Raw genomic sequence first — 7555 nt, forward strand, 5'->3', positions numbered from 1 at the left:
ATTTAAGGATATCCCGAAATTAATTAGATTTCAGGACCATCACAATTTGATTTAAGGATATCCCGAAATTAATTAGATTTCAGGACCATCACAATTTGATTTAAGGATATCCTGAAATTAATTAGATTTCAGGACCATCACAATTTGATTTAAGGATATCCTGAAATTAATTAGATTTCAGGACCATCACAATTTGATTTATGGATATCCTGAAATTAATTAGATTTCAGGACCATCACAATTTGAATTAAGGATATCCTGAAATTAATTAGATTTCAGGACCATCACAATTTGATTTAAGGATATCCTGAAATTAATTAGATTTCAGGACCATCACAATTTGATTTATGGATATCCTGAATTAATTAGATTTCAGGACCATCACAATTTGATTTAAGGATATTCTGAAATCGAATTATGGAGGTCCTGAAATAATTACAGTCTGAACCTCACATCAAAGACAAAAAAGTCAACAAAATGTTCCACAAGAAACTAGGCTAGAATGAAACATGAAGTCTGAAACCAATGAATAAGTAATGGTTCTAGAACTTGGCCAAGATGACTAGTGTTTTCAATAAACAAAAATAAAGCCGTATAAATAGTCCTTTATTCCTTTTTAGCGTACATATAAAAAGAGTAATCATAAGCATGATGAGCATGTTAAATACAAACAGTGACAGTATGTTAAAGCAAAATTATATTGTTTGAGAAAAAATATGCAATTATAGATCTGTCCTAACAGTAAATTCAAAGTCTTCAAAATCACTGTAATTACTGCTGTTTCTTTCCTGTCTTATTTTTTGTGATAAATTTGGTCCATACCATTCTAGTTAAAATGAGTAAGAAATGTTATTATTTTTAAAATAATGTGCTTGTTGATAAAAGTTAACTGTATTGAATAACAATAACCTTTTGTAAAAATCCCTTGTTAAATTAATCATAAAATACTCTTTTCAACAAAAAATATTACAAATGGAATATCTAATATCCTAAATATAAAAGCACCATAAAAATTCACAACCAAGATTTATAACACATTGAGTAAATCATATTGCTTTATATTTATCAATAAAATGCATTCTAAAATATTTAATTCAATTAAAAAAAATCTGTATATTTAGAATGTCAAAAACAGCACCAATATAAAACACAACCAATACTGGAAAAATAGGTTTTAAAAAATATATTTCTTTCCTTCACTCGAAGGTCAAGTCAATCATATTCATGTTTAAAAAGTTTTAAAAAGTCTAAAAAAAATTAGAATAATTTACAAGAAAGGATTATTACAGTAATTTTTAACTAGTTTTTCATAAAGAGCTGTTTAATAGCACCAGAGTTTACAAAACATATGAATAAGTGTTTCATTTCAACAAGTTATTAAAACTACTCATAAATCACATAAGACATCTTGCATTGGTAAACAGCTATAATTAATTACACATATTTCAAACCAATATAATGGCTTTCATCTTAAAGAAATCGTTGTTAGACAACAATTCTTGTTAAAATTTGGTTCTGTGAAAATGATTCCATTTTTTTGCAGAGGAATTAACTTAGTATACTTGGCAAAATCAAAATGAAGTGCTTTGAATTAATTTATGTAATTTATGTAATGAAGGGAATACTGACTTCATGAGATCTTTAAATTACTATGATGGAGCTTAAGTTTAATACATGAAGGAATATTAATTATGTGCATTTGTGGGAAAAAATTAAGGCATATAAAAGGGTAGGTAATCAATATTAGGGGGAATACTCTCATGCTAAATCTGGCACATAATTGGTTTCAGATCTTCAAAAATAAACTGAATTTAGATAAACCACCACCATCATCAAAGTATGTAATTCTATAATGTCATATACTTTACATTAATGCATGTTTAATGCAGGTTAAATATTTAATAAGAAAAATATAATTAAAATGATAATAGATGTGTTTTTACATTAAACACATAGATATTACAACAAGCAAACATTAATATCACATTAATCAATAATAAAATTCCTATCATGATTTTTTTTTTCAAACACTTAATCGTGAATATCACATAAAACAAGATACCAAGTATGCCTGTATTTGAACATACCATCAATCATTGTTTCAAAGTCTTTTTTTTAAATGAAGTGGTCACAATTCATATATGTAATTTTGAATGACCTAAGCTAACATGAACATATCTTAGTCATATAGAAAATCTTAATACATTGATCACTAAAAAAAGAGACTATTTTTGGCATCAGACTGCTAAAATTTGAAACCCTGTGTTTGATGCTTAAAAAAGATTAAAGATATATTAGAATACACATGTATATATAATAATTAACAAAAATATACTCATTATATCACAGATTAGTCATTACAATACAATATTTACTGGGAATGTACGAAAGTAACTTCACTGTGCTTCATAAAACTGTTATCAAAGTAGTTTCATAAAAAATTCTGTACTTAAAGCACAAAAGAAAAACTACAATTTGTAAGGGTTCAATAGAACCCAGTTTCTGGCCTACTTTTGCTGTTAGTCGCAGGCTCAACAGAAATGGGGAACAAATTAATAAAAGTTTTCCTCTAGATTCTATTTGTTAGAAATCCAGGATATTTAAAGAAAAGTTTTTATAATTTAATTTTAAAACTTTAACCACAGCATGAATGTAATCACTGGGGTAAAGCTGATGACCGTAACTGCATTCACGGTCATCCCAAGATGTCGGATGATAAATTAGGTCAGTTTCTGTATTGTCTGTTAAAGTGTTTCTATATCATTTTCTTTACAAATCATACATTGAAACGATGTAAATTTATAAAAGAATCACTCGGAAAACACTACTTACTTCTGAGAAATGTGCATGAAACGGGAAATTCGATTTGAAAAAATCGCCAAGATGACCGTAAATCACAATCGAGATGACCGTAACAGAATCAGCGATTCATTACAAGGCTGACCGTAGCTGCTTTTTAGATGACCGTAATTTGTAAATGATGACCGTAACTTTTAAAGGATGACCCTTAATTCTAAGAAATATCCGTATTTATATAACTATCTTTTTGTATCAAATGATTAATCGTGTTGGTATACACATATTAATATGAGAGTTTTATCCTATAGGTAGAAGAAAATAAGACGTGCTTCAAATGCAAAGATTACCATATGTATCTTTTTTACAGTAGAGTGTTTAATTTTTAAAATGAATTTGCCAAAAGACATGCAAATGAACAGGAAGGGAAAACATGCTACAAAAGCGCGATAAAATGACACCTTACAAGCATAATGAAAAAAATGCGGTGCACAGTTCAACTGCTCGACATAAGATTTTTGTTTGTTTCTGGGATTCCTTTTAATGACATATAATAAATACACATTTTTAAAAATGCCAAAAAAAATGCATGTACACCCATTGATATTATATCGTCTTTCATTTTGTCGTACAAATAAAATAACAGAAATATTTTGAAAATATCATTCGAATAAACTAGTGAAGGTGAGCTCCAGCAAAGTAGATCCTTAAAATAGTATTGTACGAAAAGCGTATCACAAGGCGGAACGTTGTCAATTTGTATATACAATGTATACAGAAATGTTATTCATACAGTCAGGATTCTACTTCTTCAAAATTATCTCCCCATTACGCCAGTTCATGCTCACAATCGTAGAAATGGAAGCCATTGTAGGGATGACGCTCTGCCAATTTTGCTCTTGAAAACTGATAAATTTATCCACATAGCACCATTACGATCGATCATTATATGTCAGTTATATTTTAAAAGACAAATGTATCTACTAGCTAATGAGCATTAGTTAATGATCTTGTCTGCATTGATTCAACTTAAAAATATTGTCTGTTCAGATGTCAGAAGGAATTTTTGAAAATTCTTAAGCATTTAAAAAAATTCTAATTAAATATTTCGTGGAAGGGCAGACTAAACAATTTTAGTGGTTGAAGATTATAAACCCTAGTTATCACACACAAGAAAATCATATTTTTTCGAAGATATCCATTTTCATCATCCAAATTAAAAGACTGTCGTCAAGTACTTTTAGAAAAAAATAGCTATTCGAACACACCTACTCTGTTTTTGTGATTCATTAGATAGGTATCTCACTTGACCCATATATTTCATCTTTTCGTACTGTCATTTTTTTTACGTTATAAAGTCAACCTGTAGCTTTGATATATAATAATGATAGAATCTGAAGCGAGATGCTTTATAAAATACTCTTGCTTTGTACGTTTTAAAGACAAAATATACACAAACATGCCCTAACATAAAAAGGTGCACTTGATTTTTCTCTTTTCGATACAATCGTTACCTGTTTTGGGGATTTTTTTCTTGATTCACATAATGGAAGGGCAGACACGAAAATTTCTGAACTATAAGATTGATATGTTCTCCGTCCGTGATAAAAAAAAATCGGAGGTTATGCATTTTCTACATCCAACTTATAGATACTATATATAAAAAAGAAGATGTGGTATTATTGCCAATGAGACAACTATCCAGAAAAGACCAAAATGACACAAACATTAACAATTATAGGTAACCGTAAGGCCTTCAACAATGAGCAAAGATCATACCGCATAGTCAGCTATAAAAGGCCCCGATAAGAACCATGTCGTCGACTTGATATCTTATTGTTTTGCATTACTATGGTATAGATACAATTGAAAACTTATGCAAATGGTGTTTTTAAAATAAGAAAATTGTCGTTTTATTTGTTTCTATTAACTTTTTAGAATTTTGTTACTATATCAAACATTACAGTTAACATTTATCGCTTTCTCGATACACACAGAGCTTCGATTCTTTTGTTCTATTTCAAAAGTGTTTCCGCCTGCATATACCAAGACAAATTAAGATTTTAATCTGCTTCCTCTGGAACCATACACATGTGCTCGATTACCAAATATTCGTATGTATTATTAATGTTTTTAATGCTCCATTTATTGGCATTATGTTTTTCTGGTCTGTGCGTCCGTTCGTCTGTTTGTTTGTCCAGCTTCAAGTTAAATAAAATTGAAATTTAGTACACATTTTCCCTATAGTATGATCTTTTTAATTCTAATGCCAATTTACAGTTTTATCCCATTTTCATAGTCCACTAAACATAGAAAATGATAGTGTAGATGAGGCATCCGTGTACTAGGGACACATTCATGTTTCTTCAAATTTTTGTCGTATCGCTGTCAATTTGTGTTAAAATTTTAACGTCGATATCAATAAATATTTCATTGTTTACGAGAAATATGCAATTTACTATCATTGTTATTAAATCCTAAATATGGCCAATTATATTATAGTTTAAAAAAAGAAATTTATGAAACATATTTATATCCGCTAACCGTGTCCCTATTGAGATCGACAAACTCAACAAAAAAGCTTTGAATACAATACGGATATTTCTTAGAATTGATGGTCATCCTATAAAAGTTACAGTCGTCCTATATAAATTACAGTCGGTCTTTACAAATTACGGTCATCCTTTACAAGTTACGGTCATCTTTTTACCAATCACGGTCATCCTTGTTTTATGTTACGGTCATCTTGAAAATATTTTGATTATGATTTACGGTCATCTTAACGATTTTTTCAAATCGAATTTCCCGTTTCATGCACATTTCTCGGAAGTAATTAGTGATTTTCGAGTGATTCTTTTATAAATTTACATCGTTTCAATGTATGATTTGTAAAGAAAATGATATAGAAACACTTAAACAGACAATACAGAAACTGACCTAATTTTTCATCCGACATCTTGGGATGACCGTGAATGCAGTTACGGTCATCAGCTTTACCCCAGTGTGTAATGTTAACTGACAGAAAAACTAAGTCCATTTATATAAAGTAAAATATAAACAGGATACTTTTTATATAAAATTTACTTCTGGACACTATCTTATGATCATAAACAAGCTTTAGTTTAAATTGGTAGAAATCCATGATAGTTTAAGAAAGTTATTGAAATTTCAAAATCTTTAACCACAGAGTGAATATTTGTGGATGCTGTAGCAGGCTTGACGAAAAAGAGTGATATATCTCAAATTTTCATTATAACGACCTAACAAACTTACAAATTTTGAATGTTGGTACATCTATTAAACTTGAAATTATACTACTTTATCATTAAAATCATTGTCATGGGTATGAGGGACACACAGAAGAGCATGTAATGAAATATGTCATAAATTAATATTTAATAAGCAGAAAACTGTGGATTTATTATTATTCTTTGGATACCAATTTTTCGTAGATTTCCTGAGTACAAGTGAACCATGTAAGTAAGTGTTCAACAAATGACATATTCTATATAGACCTGTGCTCCGACTTTGACAAAACCATGAATTCAAATAGCCATGAACATGTAAGTTTTTCTTAATCTACAAAAATTGGTTTCCACAAAAATAAACGAATCCACAGTAATCATCAAATGACACATATATGAAATGCTGATCACCAAAAAAAATAACCAGCTAAAACTAGAACATATTGCACTTAATCAACTACAATATACATCAATATAATTGCCAAACTTTTAATAATAAAAAATAACTAAAAACTTAAGAACTATTGTCATGATTATAACTCTTTCACATATTAAAAACAGAATTTTAAAAGTTTTTTGTTAGTCATGTGTATAAAACACGGGTACAGTACATACATTTTACCTAATATAATTTTTATATAACAGCAGTTTGCAAAAAATGTTTTAACATTCATACACATACAGTGTGTGAAACCTCCCCTCGCCAAATGCGAGTAAGAATCGTATTTGGCGAGTTCAGGTTCAATATAACTAGCTGTTCTGTGGCGAATTTGAATCAAGCCATCAAAAAGATCATAACAAAAACATTTTTCCAGCAAATTCTATACTGTTATCCTTCACTTGTTTAAACAGGGACCCAGATGATACATATGTTACATGTGTTCTGATTGGCTAGATGACAGTTGTATGAAAACTTAAACCAATCAAACTGTGTTTTATAGATCTATAGACAAATTTACTTACACTTTCTTTTTGGCAATGTAAATTATGTTTTGAAGATTGAAGCAAGAGTAAATTTCTTATAAACTGTAAATAAAAACTTAAGTCTTATATAATGAATATTTAAATGATCAGCATCAATGGAAAAAAATATGTTAATTATCAATTCTGTTTTGAAATGAAAAGTAAACAAAAATAATCTTATGCATTTGTATATTTATCAAGCTTTTGAATAACATGAAAGGAAGGAAAAGGTCAGCAAAATAATCTTTACAGTGTAAATAGCAGAACAATATTAGTTTTTCTCATAGCATAAATATTGAAAAATGCATTAATTTCGGTAACACTACCAACTTTGGAGCTATGTCAAAAAATGTTTTATACATACATCAATGTCTGAATAAGATGTTGAGTTAGAAATTTTAGACACTCTCCCCAAGCTGGTAAGTGGGATTTCAATTTGGCGAGTTGAAATGAAAATCTGCTCGCCAATTTGACGAGTTCCAAGAAAAAAAGGTTTCACACACTGTACATACTTAATAGCAGACATATCTTAACCTTCATGTAAAATCGTG

This window comes from Mytilus edulis, chromosome 1 (assembly GCF_963676685.1).
Source record: "Mytilus edulis chromosome 1, xbMytEdul2.2, whole genome shotgun sequence".
Taxonomy (NCBI): Eukaryota; Metazoa; Mollusca; class Bivalvia; order Mytilida; family Mytilidae; genus Mytilus; species Mytilus edulis.